We start from the raw sequence: 16,388 nt of genomic DNA on the forward strand, positions 1-16,388 counted from the left end.
ACTTAAAATATTCTTTTCATTTGACCCTTCACTTTTGAAGATCTGTCAACTTGGATTCACTGTTCTTTACATAGCTTTTTTTTCATGGATTACAAGTGTATTTGACAAGGTCTTATGTCAGCTTGGCAAAGAACAAGAGCTTTTAATTTTGATTAAACTTAAATTTGGAAGTGGAAAGTAGAATGACTATTGCTAAACCATGGCTACCATGTACCTCTTTGAAATAATAAAAGCTTTTGGCAGACCAAGCCCGGGTAATTTTCAGTAAGGAACTTTTACTACTGGGAAGCAGAACAGGAGAGAGAAATTCTTCTTAGTTACTCATCCTAGTAACTGATTACTGGTCATGAAACTATCAAGAAGCATTTACTTTTTTTTTTTTTTTAGCCCCTCTAGATTATTTGAATGGTAGCAGAAATGAATTTTTCAACTATTTGTTAGAAACAATTCTGAGATCTGTTTGGAATTAGAATTGTGGATTAATTTTTAAATGTGCTTCTTTAATAAAATTAAAAATTATTAATGTAGGAAACTTACATTTTTGCTTCAGGTATGTGTAGTTGTCATGGAGGATGGGCATATTTAGAGTCTTAGAAATCTAGCTAAAGAAACCAATATTTTTATACAGGGATTTTGTTGGAATTAGAAACTCAGATGATTCATTTCAAACTGCATCTATTTTCTGTCTACTTCAGAAGACTCAAGCATTCTGGGCTCATGTATCAATAAGTATCTCTGGCTCATGTAACTTTTCTTTCATCCAGCTCTATAGTTTCCTTTGTTACATGGAAACTTTTCTGTTGGGTTAACATCTAGCAACAGACTTCATGGAACAGTGACCCTGCCACGGCTCCGGTGAGGGGGACGTGGCTGTGCTCCCTTGGCATCCTCCCTCAGAGGCCAGAAAGCACTGCTTATTGATACAGAGTAACTGCAGGGGAATCTTTTCTAGAGCAGTAGTTACAAAGGTAAGAACCAAAATACTTTCTCCTCCCTTAGTTTGCTACAACAAAAGGCTGGTTTTTCAGCCTTGGAGCTAGAAAAAAAATTATCTTTTTAAAAAGTAGAGCATTTGAATTGGTGGCCCACTAATTAAATAGGAGAGCATTTCATGAAAACCCACATGGTCCAGCAGTTTGTGTTTAAGGCATTTACATCCTTAGTGAATGTTGTTTTTCCCTATTTCCACATGAGACTCTCCCCAGCCCCTGTATGATAAGCAGTATACTTAATTGTTGGAGTGTTTTCATGTGTCTCCTGTCTCTTGTAATGACTGTATAATGTATTTTATTTATAAAGAAAATGTTAATGGTATGCATGTATGTTGAACATGTGCTTGTTTAGCCAGCATAAGGCAAGAGTTCAGTCGCGTCACAAACTCGTTAGATTCTCAAGAGCTTTTGCTCAGATTCTAGGATTGTCACGATTTGGGTATCCCCAATATAATTTTTTTCCCAGACTTTAAATGCACAAAACAGTCTTCTTTCGTTATTCTGATCTCTACTGAAACGTTTGTGGAGGACACGCCAGGCTTATGTCGCTCCCAGAAAGCTTTGCGAATGCTAGAGGACCGGAACAGGCTCACTGCAGGAGAGACGCTAAGAGCAGCCGATGCCTTCTAAGAGGCATCTTGTTTATCCACTGACTAAAAGGCATCCGAAAACCAAGGCCGACACAGGCAGCACCAGAATCTCCTTTCCGCCAAATAAAAGATTCCCTTTTTGTTAATCCCAACTTCCTTCCATGTGTTGTGTAAGGGTCTGGGATAAAAGCTTCAAAATAAGTCTGGCATATTCTTTTAGGATATCTTAAGAGGTAAAAAGGAGAATAAAGTTGTTAACCCAAGTGACTAAAGTGCTCCAAATATTCTGAGACATTAGACTCATAAAAATTTGTAGATCTTTTCTCTGGTTCTTCATTTGGCAACTTCCATACCGCCATTTAAAGAAAATTGACAAAATAAAAAAAAAATTAATCTGCTGATGGCAGTAAATAAATCATTTTTTAAAAATATGTTTTATTGATATCTTTTGTTTTATGTCACCTAATTTTCCCAATATATCCCTCTCTATTCCCCCTCCCAAAGGAGAAGCCCCTGCTTGAATACTTCCAGTAATGGGTAACTCACTACCTAATACGGAAGCCCTCTCCCTATTTCTTAAGAATTTCTATTCAATCTTAAACTGGGGCTTTTAATGTTTAGCATGGAGTTTCATATAAAATATGAAATGAGATTTTTGGGGAGGTAGACTTAATTTTGCACACTTGTATGTTTGAATTTATTTTTTTAATTTTAACGGACCAGATATTTTGTCAGTATCGGAAGCCCCAGGTGAGGAATTTGACCACTCCTGCCCAGCACAACCCTTGAGGACCCAAGGGGCTAAGGGGTCCAGGGTCACGCAGCCAGGATGCCACAAGTAGTACTTGAACCCAAGACCAACACTCTGCCCACCACACATTGCTGCCTGTCCCCTAAAACAACTGCTGTGTCTTAATTGAAAATGCATTTATTCACTGTCCTGATGATGGCACTTCCTGAATGGCATTTCTCTGTATCTCAGCGTAGGACATTTCACACCCTCCATAAAGGGGAGGCAGAGGCCAAACATGGCCCTGATGCCACAGCCTATAGAGCTGGAGGTGACCCTAGAGGGGATCGAGGCTGATCTCCAGTTAAAAATGAGGTAACTGAGGCATGGAGAAACTCCTTGACTGCCAAGAGTGAAACAGCTGCAAGTGTCAAAGGCAAGGGTGGGAGCAGGAGACCTCCCAGACCATGTAGGCCAGAGGGTCCAGCTCCAATGGAAACAGATCCCTGCTGACTGCACACTGTCCCAGAGCCTCGCGGCAGCACCTGCTAAATATTTCCCCACATGTTGGACCCCTCTCCTCCCATCCAGCCCCTTCCGAGCCCCTGAAGCCACGGAACTCTTTCCTCCTCACCAGGGCTGGAAGTGGCGGATCAGAACCACATACCAGTCAGTCCAGCCCATCAGCCTGAGAGAGAGGCCACTCTTCTGACCCACACAGTGAGGAAACAGTAGCTTCTTAATTCCACAATGTGATAAAATTGTTTCAATAAATCATTTTTTAAAAATATTATTACTTTGATTACACATGTTTTAGTGTCCTTTTCAGGTTTGGCCCCGTGCAGTCAGATAATTATTCTTTTAAAGCAATCTTAGTTTGGGAATCTACATAATTGTGATAAATTGGAACCTTTTGCCTTCCAACAAGTTTCTGACCCAATAGGAAAGTATAAATATCATTTGTTCTTCTAAGGTTTTTTTTTCTTATAAAGCAATTCTCCATTATTCTTTTAAATGGAAATTTATGGATGGATCAATTAAACTTAATCTTTTAGGCTTTGAATAAACCAACCACCTTATTGGGTTTTTAATCATCTCTTAGTTTTAAAGTTATCTCTCCTAAGCCATCAGAGGGAGTTACGTAAATATCTGATTTTCAAAACTTGTTTGATTGCTCTTAAAAGAATTTTAAGCGAGGTTTAGTAACCAGTTTTGCATATCAGATTTAACATATAAGCCATATTTGTCACATACACACACATACATCCTTGAATTTTAAAGCTACTGAATGCTGAAGTTGTCTTAAGAAATTTTTCTTTTGTAAAGGCAAGTATTTGTTTATAACAATGTCATGGGCCATTTTTCCAGGTAGTGGGTACAGACTGTTATCTCCCTATAAACTTCCTGTTCTAGCCAGCAGCATTCATTTATTTACTTTGGCCACATCATGCCTGAATGATGTCGTTCCAGTCCTGGGCCCTGCCTGGGCTACTTTGCTCCCCCTTGCTTTAAAAAAAGGAGGAGACAGTGGCAATTAAGTCACTCCACTGCCTACCCTGATCCTGAAATTGGAGGAAAGTATGTATTATGGTAAACTTTTTTAAAAAAATGTTTTTCATGCCAGTAAGTTTATTTTTTTTAATATTTTCATGATTACATGATTCATTTTATATCCCCCCCCCTTCCCTCCCTCCTCCCAGAGCTGACAAGCAATTCCACTGCTTTGTACGTGTCTGATCACTCAGAACCTATTGCCATAAAAGCCCTTTCAACATCTCAAAAGGTCATTTTCTCGCCTTTTCAAAGTAGAATTATAAATCTAGAGTTGTAAAAGACCTCAGCAGCTTCATCTGCTTGTTTTACAGATGAGGAAATCGAGGCCCAGGGAGGTTAAGTGACTTGCCCAAGGACACATAAGCCAGGTCTTCTGATTCCAAACCCATGTTCTTCCCCCTCCACCACAGCAACTAACCAGTTTAATTTTTAAAGTTTAATCTATCAAGTTTATTTGGTAGAAATAAATACCAAGGAACTGTTAGTGGTAAAAAAAAAAAAAAGCTAACCTATTGCTGGAGTCCATTGCTAAGAACTAGCAGTCTCGTCAATGCCAAAAGCTATAGAACCATTTATTTTGCTCATTTAAGAAATGGTCTGGTGGCTTAACTAGAGACCCGCAGGGAGCATGGAAAGGGAGCCAGGAGTATCCAGCCTCCACCCTGGGGCAGCCTCTTCATCGACACACACAGACACACACTGGCTAGTCTGGCTTCCTCTAAAGCAGGGAAGGCGAAGGATACAACCAAGGAGCCAAGGGCAAAGGCCACAGGGGCCTTCTGAAGCCATGACGGGAGGAAGGAGGCCAACTAGTTTCTTACAGAGGCTGCTCTCAGGGTTCCCATCATTACACTAAGCCCAAAGTCTCCAGACTTTGTGGTTTCACTGTACCCCTAGAGTCTCAATGTTTTCTGGACATTCCTAGGCCAAAAGCAGTATCTAACAGCTCTATTAGATAGTTAGGGACAAAAAAGTATATCCTAGTTTAGTAGCCATTTGAAAAAGTAATACATAGATGTTAAAAGAAATGTTTTAGGGGCAGCTGGGTGGCTCAGTAGATGGAGAGTCAGGCCTAGAGACAGGAGGTCCTAGGTTCAAATTTGGCCTCAGACACTTCCCAGCTGTGTGACCTTGGGCAAGTCACTTAACCCCCATTGCCTACCCCTTACTACTCTTCCGCCTTAGAACCAATACACAGTATTGATTCCAAGAAGGTTAGGGTTTTTAAAAAAATGTTTTATTTCATTCTTAACCACAATTATTTAATAATGGGATGTATACAGCTTTGGGCACTGCAAAGCTTCTCAAATCTTAAGAGTTAAGACACCACCATCATTTCCTGTTCCACCTTGATTTTCTCGTAGGACTTTGCTTTTTATCACTGGAACCATGAAAAAAACCCCAGTAGCCAAGCTACAGCTTCATAAATGAGGAAGTTCAAAAAGTGACTGCCCTAGCCTACACAACATATCAAACATTTGAGAATGTGGAATGTAGCATGATCTATTTTCGAAGTGATGAACTACCTACTATATTCGGCTGCTAAGAATAATTTGGGAACTGAAGCACTAAACTTGCTGGGAGCCCTGAGTCTATCTTCCCTCCAAGCTTCTGGGCAGCGTGGATATTCTGTAGAGAGGGCAGAGGTGAAGCTCTGTGATTTTCCAGCTTGAAAGTCACAGGTGAGAAGGTGCCAATTAGGAAACAGGAAGCTCCAGACCAAGTTTCCAAGCATAAATGAGCCAAATCTAGGGAGTTTCATAAAAGGATCAGGTCGCAAGGAGGGAGTTTCAATCTCCTCTATAAAAGGGATAATAATAGCACCTACATCCCAGGGTTGTTTTGCAGATGGAATGAGTAACATGTAAAAGCTCTCTGCAAACCTTAGAGCACTACATAAATACTAATTGCTATTATCATTATCATATATAATGATCATTACTTTTGCTAGTAACAAAATAGGAGGAAGAAGAGGCTACTTATTGGAAGAGAAAGACTAAGTCTTAAAACCTAAGTTTTTTCCGTACTATGATTACAGCACTTATAGGCAAATGTAACATATAACATATTCAATTGAATTTTAGAGATCATGATAAGGGCTTCAGTAAAACACGTTAACTAGGTATTTTATATGGTACATTTCTACCCTCGTCGTGTGGGGAAAGAGAATGTTTTGTTTTATGTGGAACAGTATTGGCATAGAACTTTTTCTCATTTCTCATAATTTATGGCTTAGATTATTAGTTCCAAAGAACATGGCTCCAATATCTCATTTATGTATGATATATTTTTCATGACATGCCAGGAAAATATACATTTATAGCTATTATCGTCCTTTGTGTTCAGAAAGGCAGTCTCAGATTTTCAGTCAGCTGGAAAAATGATTAAAGTAAGCCCTTCGTTGCCAAATGTTATTATATATGTTACAGTAAATGTAGTCAAATAACCCTTTATTGCCAAATTGCTACCTACCGCATGTATATCAGCAAATGTGCTGATTATTCAACGATGTGATGGAAGCGAATTCTGCAAAATACATTGTTCAAAAGAGGTAGTACCAAAGGGAGAAAGGTGATTTCAATGGAGTTCTTTCTTGAATAAAGTGGTCAGGGAGTTAATACGAAGGAGGTTCTGGTGGCAAGAGGAGAAGAGTTTGTCTGAACTTCTGAGTGCCTACAACAGTTTGGAACTCCCAGTCATAGGAACTCCCTTTGTCCATCTGGAATTTGAGGATCCCAGTAGCATACATATATTAACAGAGAGGCAGCATAGTGGATTGAAAGTTGGCTTCCAAATCGGGAAGTTTCAGACTTTGCTTCTGAAATACATTGACTCATGGGACCCACGGCAAATCACTTAACCTTTCAGTGTCCTCAGTAACTCTTCAGGATTGCTAGTCATTGATTCTGATAAGCATGTGAAATTCATTCCAGCACATTTATTTATATCAAGTGAATAGTTTTAGTGGCTCTGATTCCTGCATCATGGGATTAGATTTAAAGCTGAAAGGAGTTACGTAGCCCAACCCCTATTCTCAGAGTGAGAAACCAAGATCCAAAGAGGATGCAACTCAAGCCTCAACAATAGAGACTGGATTGAAAGAACTAGAAATATATAGGCTTATATAGAAATATATAAAGTTCGATTTGATGCATCCCCACATCCCTTCCCACTTTCCCTTGTCCTTAACAGCTTCTGCAGTTACCTTTTCTCCAGACCTGTGTTCTCTTTCCCTAACCCAGTTCCTCTGCTCTTCTGGCACGGGGGCAAGGGTATTTTTTCCTGAAAATTCATTTCCAATAGATTACCATCTTTGAACCACCTAATGGTGCATTTGCACCAAGAATTTTTCATCCAAATATTAACAGTAATGATAACATTTGTCTGGATATTCTGTAGCACTAATTCTCTTTCAAAAATATTCTTGTATAAGGACAGCTGGGTGGTTCAATCGGTTGAGAACCAGGCCTAGAGGGGGAGGTCCTGGGTTCAAATCTGGTCTCAAACATTTCCTACCTCTATGACCCTGGGCAAGTCACTTAACCCCTATTGCCTAGCCCTTATCGCTGTTCTGCCTTAGAACCAATACACAGTATTGATTCTAAAATGGAAGGTAAGAGTTTTTAATAAAAATAAATTAATAAAATGGGGATAATAGCATCTCCCTCTTCTTATTACCTGTGTGACCCTACGCAAGTCACTTAGCCTCTCTCTAGGTTTTCTCATCTATAAAAGGGGTGGTGGTAATAGTAGTTTTTACCAGAATTACTACAAGGATAAAACGAGGTGTTTACAGAGCTCTATATATGCTATCTGTTATTATCATTGTTGTTATTAACTAGATGACGTCTAAGTAGGCCATTCCAACTCCTCTAAGAGTCTATGAATTGCCCAATATAAAATAGCTTGTAATTGGCAAAACCAAGATTTGAACCCAGATGCTTATTCTACACTATACCACATTTCCAGTCAAAGAAGTTTTTAAGTAAAACTAATTTAAAAAAATTTTAATACCCATATCAAAATAGGTTACTACTGATTAGATAGTTCAGAGTCATAGTGGACTTGGAATTAGACTTAAGTTTGAATCCTATTTCTGATGCCTATGTGATGCTGGGCAAATCTGTCAGCCTCAGTTTCATCACCTATAAAATAGAAATAATAGCACCTACCTCAGATTTATAAAGATCAAATTAAATAATTTAAATTTACTTAAATTTAAATGTTAGCTATTATCAATTCAGGATCTTTATTTTATCTTTCTTAAGATAAGTTGAGCCTATTCTGAGTAACAATCAGTGAAGAAGTGAACAAAAATAGTGGTAACATCTATCATTGGCGAACATTATCAGTCCTTTGATTAATTTTAAAGTAGTCTTGGGAAAATGGGGGGAAATTGTCATCGATTTTCGGATTTTTGAGTATCCTTTAGGATAGTCCATCCAAACATCATGACTACTGTGAAGATAGTAGAGCAGCATGATTCTAAAGCAGGAATTGGAAGCGTTCTACTCTGTTAAAGTTTTGCCAAAATCAAGGAGCTATTCATCTTGACAGATGTAGATGAACTTCAACTCACAACTCTCCATAAAATTTCAATTCCCTCCCCTTTTCAGATGTAACAGTTTTTAGATGTTATAATGTCTTAGTCATGTTATACTTTACTTTCTAAATACTCAAAAACCTGTTTTCAGCAAATTAGAGTCAGTTCTAAAATTAGTTTGTAAATTATTTTGGGTACATAAATCAGAAGGGAGGAAGAGGATTAGAAGGAAATAAGTGATATGCCCTTATTAAGTAAATGGATGAACAGGAAAGGGATGATGACTCTTAAGAGTCTCAGTAAGCAGCAGGGACTATAGGAGAATGGAAGAGGTGGCAGAATGAAGGGCTAGAAAATGGAGTCATGAAAGGGAAGAGTCTTAACCTAATAGGAGGAAGGAAGTCTCACTGAAGAGCACTCTCATGAGGGTAGTATATGCCTTCAGTGGGGAAAAAGGGATTTTCAAGATGATTTTAAAATGAAGATGATGCAATGGAAAACCACATGTTCTGAGTGTTGTGTTCATAATATCCAGTCCCAGCTATGTGAGACCTGAACGGCAACTGACACCCATAAGAGTAGAAAGGACATGGAACTGAGATGACATAACCAATGAGAACAATCATTGAAAGAGTTTAGGACAGAATTGGGCTACCTAATTTAGGACTCAGTTTATACTGTTATGTCTATTTAGTATATCCACTAATGTGGACAGAAGCACTGCTTCTATACATATTTTCTCATGAATTTGATATATCCAAGAGTGAAGAATAAAAGAAAAAGAGGATGACAGAGCAAGATCTATGAAGACAATAACACAGAAACTAGTCAGAAGAGGAAATCCAAACCCAGTAATTTTATCCCACAAGGAACACAAATAAGGAATAAGGATGTGGAACATGAGTCATAGAATAAAACTTGAGAATTGATAAGAAGGGAAGAGACTTAGCAAAGGCAACAAAGCTTAGAAAATCTTAAGAAAAAAGGCATGCATGAGGGGGAGGGGGGTTGGGAACAGGCAACCATAAGAAATTGAAAGGGAGTAGAGATGGGAGGATTTTGAACTAGCCACTTAACCAAGAGGGGAAAAAAGAAGGGAAGATAACATAGCTCAATAGAGAAAGAAAAACCAATGATTTAAGAAAAATCCCAGTCTATGGAAAAGATTGAAAAATGGGAGTGAAAGTGAAAATGAGAACCTGTGGGAATGGGATTGCATGAAAGTAGTCAATGCAGATTATAGAAACAAACACCACAAAGAACAGATAGATCCAGATTGAGATTGTGCCTTCTGTCTTAGCCTTAATCAAAACCCTGAAAGAACCTCCTTGGGACAAAAAGAAGCAGAAAGTTATTAAACAATGAAAATGCCAAAGAAAAGAGGGGAAAGAGAAAGAGAGGGAGAATCTATGACAGAGGAGAGTGGGAGCTGAGGGAGAAACAATCTGTGAGGCTGCACAAGGGGAATCTAGAAGATAAAGAAGCTTCTGCAATTTACTGTAAACATACTGAGACTAGGGATATGCTTTAGTAAATCCTTGTGAGAGGATCAAAAAAGTACAAAAACTTTTAATTCCTATAACAATTTATCCTGTGACTATAAGTTTAAAGACATTACTTCTGTAATATTTCCCCTATTTAAACTCTTTCTAATTTGTTTCCATATTAAAAAAGAAAAAAACTTTGATCAGCCACATGTGCTTTTTGATGTATATTTGTACATTAATTTTGTGCAGGGAGGAGGGAAATGGTAGGTACTAGGATTAGCAGGGATATGCAAAATTTAACTAGGGCAGAGGGTTGAACCTCAGTCCAGAAAAATTAGTTTTCCTTAATGCAAAGGCACTGAGCTATAATCGTGAGATCTTCCCATTCTAAGTCTTCTCTTTGTCAAGCTGTATATCTTTTGTGCTTCAACTAATCCTCCAATGGCAAGTCCTTGAGGCCTCTCACTATCTTGATCACCTCCTTCAAGCAAACCTGAGTTCAAATCCTTCCTTAGAAATTAGCAATGTGACACAGAACAAGTCACTTAACCTCTCTGTACCTCAGTTTCCTCATATATAAAATGATGGTGGTGAAAAGAAAGCTTCATAGGGGCAGCTAGTAGCACTGAGGATAAAGCGCCAGGCCTGGAGCCTGGAGGACCTACGTTCAAATCTGGCCTCAGACACTTCCTAGCTATGAGACGCTGGGCAAATCTTGATTGCCTAGCTATTCTTCTTAGAATTGATACTAAGAAGGTAAAGGTTTTTTAAAAAGACTTTCTATACCTCAAAATATATGTGGCAGCATTTTTGTGGTAGCAAAGAATAGGAAACAAAGATAATCATAGTTTGGGAAAAAGCTAAACAAATTTGGTACAGGATTACAATGGAATGTTACTGTGAATCAAGGAACATGAAGAATACAGAAAAGCACAGACTTAAATTAACTGATGCAAAGTGAAGTAAGCAGTCAGGAAAAGAATATACATGACAATGTGAATGGAAAATGCCATCAAAAGAAAAAACAGCTGACACTGAACATTGTAAAATTTAAAAGACTAAGCCCAGTCCCAAAGAAAAGATACAAAAAGATACCTCCTCCTTCCCCACCCTACTCCTTTGTAGAAGAGGTCCATGGGTATGTGTCTATTTAAGCTGCCTCCCATGCCTGAGATTCCTTATGTTCAAATCCACCCTGATCTCTTTCTGTTAACAATATCCTCCATTTTCTAATTTAGGGCAAAAATCAGGTGCCATTAGACTTCCACAAAAAAAATCTTCCATTGGCACCCCTTTCCCCATGTTAAAAGTAATCTTGGCCTTCTCCAATTTCTTATAGTACTTTTCCTGGACTTTATTTTTTGTCACATTCCACTTAGTTTCATCTTTGTCTCATCCTCATTATATAACCCCCTTGAGGACAGGATCTATACCTTTCTTGATTTTGTGTATCCCCAGCAAATAGCTTAATGCCCTGTAAATAAGAACTCAATAAACACGTGCTGCTTCGTAGGCTGTGTTAAAGATAGTAAAGTTTATAAAACTTATACTGTCTAGAAAAGATTTTTAAAATCATTTTAAAAGTAGCTGGACCAATGCAGAGTGAAATGACCAGAACTACTAGCCCATGGTACATAGTAACAGCAGTGTTTTGGATGTTAAACTGATAGACTGAGCTACTCTCAATGATCCAGGATAATTCTGAGGGACTTATGACAAAGAATGCTATCCACCTCCAGAGAAAGAACTGTTGGAGTCAGAATGTGGATGAAGGCATGTGATTTTTCACTAGTTTATTTGGGTTTTGTTTGTGGGGTTTTGGTTTTATGATTATTCTCTTACAAAAATGAACAATATGGAAATGTTTTGCATGATAATATGTATAACCCAGATTGAATTGCTTGCCAGCTCTGGGATGGGAAAGAAGAGGGAAGGGAAGGAGAGAGAGACAATATGGATCATATAACTTCAGAAAACTTATGTGGAAATGTTATTACATATAATTGATTAAAAATATATGTATAACTTTATAATTTTTTTAAGCCATGTAGCCAGGAAGGAGGGCAGGGAGGGAGAGGAGGGAAGAAGACAGAGGTGGAAGTAGGGAGAAGGATGGAAGTCAGAGGAAGATTTTAAAAATTGGAAAATTTTAGGGTAACCCATGTACAATTAGTTCACATCTGAAGTAGAAAGATATATATTGGCTATTTCCTCTTGTAGGGGATTCATGAAAGTCGGAGAAAAATTGTCCAGAATAGGAAGTCATGAGTGTGTTGTATTGGTGTGAAGTCCAAAATATTTCCTTATTGAAAGATTTTTTTTTAATCTGTCTTTGTACATCATCTGATAAAGTCCTCAGGGACAAACTGCCCTCACTGTGTTGTATAAAAAATAAGGCATCAATAAACAAAATTTAACCTTAAAATTAAAAATTCTGATCTGTTTAATATGCAACCATTCATACAACCAACTCAGAATTGTTTTTCACAAAATTATAATTCTTTACCGGTAGTATTAATTTTATTCACATTTATACAATTAAATACAATATCAGAGAAGCTAAAAACAATACATACTATTCTCTTAGAAAAGTAAAACCTGAAATTCACATTGCCAGAACTTGATGATTAGTCTAGCCTTTACTTCTTAGAATTTAAAGTGAATGCAGTGCTTTAAAAAGGAGGGGTGAGTGTAGGGGTGACAATCTTCCCTCTTTTTGTTCATTAAAAGACCACATCCAATGCATGGTCTACTGAAATTGAAATGGGAAATCATGAATATCCTTTGAGTGCCCTTAAAATAGCTAAGAACTTTTTGTCACTATTATCAATAATAAACTTATCATTCAAAAGGTCTCTTGTTTAAGAATGTATAAGCATTTTTTTTTCTTTCCTAGAAAGAGTATTGGGGCTTAGAATATTTTCATTCCCTGAACAATTTCCAAGCTGTATAGATTATTAAAAAAATAACAATTTGGAATCGAGAACTGCCCAAATTTCTCCACAAGTGTAAAGAAGGGGATCATGATTGGTCTTAAATCTAAATAGTACTTCCTGTTTGATGGTTTAATATCGAGCATAATCATGCACTAAAATGTCCTGTCATCCTGTGGCATTTATAAAAGCAGCAATAGCAAAGCAATTTGAAAGCACAGTTTTGAAGCAAGCATGCTGATTTCTTTTATGTAGTTTATCTGGCATCAGAGACAAATTATAACAAGGTCTTTACACAGATCATATCAGACCGAAGTTTGATACTGAGCAAACTCAAGATTTAAACTATATAAACACTTACCTGACTCTGTGTGGTTTTTAAAACAAATGAAATGCAAAACCCAATTTTTCACTGCCATATTCAACTAAAGAAAGATTTTTCAATTCAGACATATACTTTGTGCCTCTATTTTTGCCTATTAACAGTTTGGATACTTATAAATATGACTTTTTTTTTTATCATGACACTTCACCAGGAATTTGTGTTCCCAGCTCTCCAAGAGTTTAAATTGTTACAACTTTAAAGTTGGGGTGAAATAATGTAGTAAGACTCATTTTGTAAAGCATAATACGTGGGATCATTTCCTTCTAGACACTCAATTTGCAGTAACCACACATCATTACTCTGAACCTTACCTTGACATAGAGAAGTGGCCCCAAACAAAGCACACTATTATCCTTCCCTTTCTGTTTTAACAACTGATTTTGGATCTAATCCAAGCACATAAAACCTAAGCAGTCAAAATAGAGCAGCTACTCGAGTCTATAATTCTATCTTCAAATAAGTTGAAGACCCCAACTGAGTCTTCTATTCATTAGTATTTTCATTATGATAAGGACATTGAATTTCATATATTTCATTAGCACATTAGACCAAAAACAAAAATAAGAGGGAGAGTAGTATATAAAAAGTTCTAGATAAAGAGCCATGAGAAGTTTGTTGCTTTTGTTTTTAATACATTATTGGATTGCTGCTGTTGTTTTGTTTTTTACATTTTAAGGAACAGAGAGAGAAGGGAATAGTCACTTGTATTTACCCACACAGCTGCCACTGCTTTCAAAATTCTATTACTACTTTGAAGGTGAAGGAAAAAGGAGCTCAGCTAAAGGAAAGGAGCACACTGATGGCAAAAGATTTTTAACTAAGATATTAAAGCTAAAATTGGAGAGGGGGAAATCTCACAGCAACATTTCCTCATTTAAATACCTTTTCTTCTAGATTTGAAAAGATCCCATTCTCAGTCTTAGACTTCTTGCATATGAAATTATTTACACTAGTTTATTTTCTAATAAGTTATCACAGAGAACTGGTAATAGCATCATGGGGAGTTATATTTGTTCATAAGAAAGGAAAAAATTGCATGATCACAGAATTGTTTCAAAGCCTAAGAAAAAGTGTCATATAGAGTGTAATCTAATGAAAGGAGAATTGAATTAGTTAGTTCCCCCCCACCCACCCCTAAAAAATTGACAAGATTATTATAGCCACTTTTAAAGAAATTGGTATAAGTTATTAGTAGGTATCAAAAATACAATTAAAACCTTATTTATATTTTTGCTTCTCGTAGTTTTTGAATGAAATTATTTTGGTCCTTTTTAGCCTTTAGTTTTCTATGAGTCTTTCTGGATTTTTAGTACTAAGTTACAAGCAAGTCAGTTTTCTAGACTAGAAAAGACTGACTTTTTAAAAAATTATTTTGAAAATGAATTTTCTGAGGCTATATTTTTAAACATTTAAATTCTCCCTTACTTCACAGTGCCACTTTCTGATTGTCAGATGCAATATGAAAAGTTTAAGCTTGATTACTAAACCTGACCATGTGAGAATTTGAGAACACTGAATTTTACATCCATTTACATAACTACCACTCATTGCCACATTCCTTTGGACATTTGGTACTTACATTTATGGCTTAATAAACAAATAATGACTTTAAAGGATTATTACCAGAAGTGCTGGCATGCATTGGTGATTTGGTTTTGGTAATGATATACAGAATAAAGAGATCTGATTTAACTCATATGGTTCAATGACTGGCACAGACAGCTCTCTGAACAAGTGAATGATCCTCAAAAACCATATAAAGATCAAAAAGCACAATTAAGTAGAAAGTCTATTACTATTTAGAAATCAGTTTTCAAAATCTAACGTATTTATAACTAAACAAGTAGAATATATTTAAAGATCAGATAAGGAAAGAAAAAAAATATGAAGAGTGGATATATACACTAAAGTTGTTGGCATTGTCCTAAAGACTGAGAATAAAAACTTGGGAATGTTTAGTCTCACATCTAAAAGCACCTGTTATAAAAACACATAATTTTTGTTCATGCTGCTGCTAGAGCTACATATGCATGATTTTCCCTTTTCCTTCAAGGATCTTTACTAATCAGATCCCATAATCAGGTCTCCATCCCTAATGGATGGAGAAAGAAGCCATATTCAGACTTAGCTGAAAACTATATTTTAAGGACATTTTGGAGTCCCAAAGAAAGATAATTCCTCCTGAATTCTTACACATATGCAGGGAAACATATAATTGTTCCCTAAGATATGTCGTGCCATAAGAATATCAATAAGGAATTCCAATGAATTAATAAGTCTGAGGAACACTGTAAAAAGCCAACTTTTGCTTCCTGTTGAATTAGTTCTGAAAAGGAAGAGCAACGCAAGCAGAAATGAGGCTGTCCTGACATCATTTCTTCAATTTCTCCATTTCTGATAAGATCCAGAACATCAATACTTACAAATTTATTCTAAGTTTGAGTACAAATTCTAAAATTTACTGCCCTGAAGCCCATTTATTCTTTAAAAAGCCAGTTGGCATACAAGTGACAAAAATACATGATTAAAATAGAGCCACAAGTCAGATTCAGCAAGTAATGAAGTCACCAGTAGTGCGCTCTTAAAGTTCTGCAGTAGAAAATTTAACTTGTGTTAGTCTTCGACTCAAAAAAATCCTTCAGTCTTACCCTAAAATATTCGTCGCACAGGTATCTCTCAATAGAAATATATTTGGATTGTTAAATTGATTAAGTGCCCAAACCAGCAGGGAGAAAAAATAAGATTAAACCCTAGACAATTTAAAATGTTACTTGTCCATGTGAAATGGTAATGAATTGGTAGAGAAATGAGCTGAATAGCTTTTACCAGAACTCATTTCACAAGATAGTAGGGGTCAGGATAGTATCAGGAATGATCGTGCTTTTGCTATTGATTCTTCCGCTCAGTAAAATTTCATGTAATGGAAAACAGGCGTGTTAGGCACAAAATGGAACCATCTTACTTTCTACAGGGTTTGTGGATGTTCATGAGAAAGAATGGGCTCTTGTCTATAATTATGAAAAACCAATTACTAAGCGTCTTATAAAACTTGCCACTAAAAAGGCATTTTGTGCCATTTGCTCCAAAGATGAAAATGCCTCAAAAACACAAGAATACCAAAGACCTAGGAAATGACCATCATGAATAACCTCAAATGTCTATGGCTTCAGCGAT

The sequence above is a fragment of the Gracilinanus agilis genome, chromosome 4, assembly GCF_016433145.1.
Source record: "Gracilinanus agilis isolate LMUSP501 chromosome 4, AgileGrace, whole genome shotgun sequence".
Lineage (NCBI taxonomy): Eukaryota > Metazoa > Chordata > Mammalia > Didelphimorphia > Didelphidae > Gracilinanus > Gracilinanus agilis.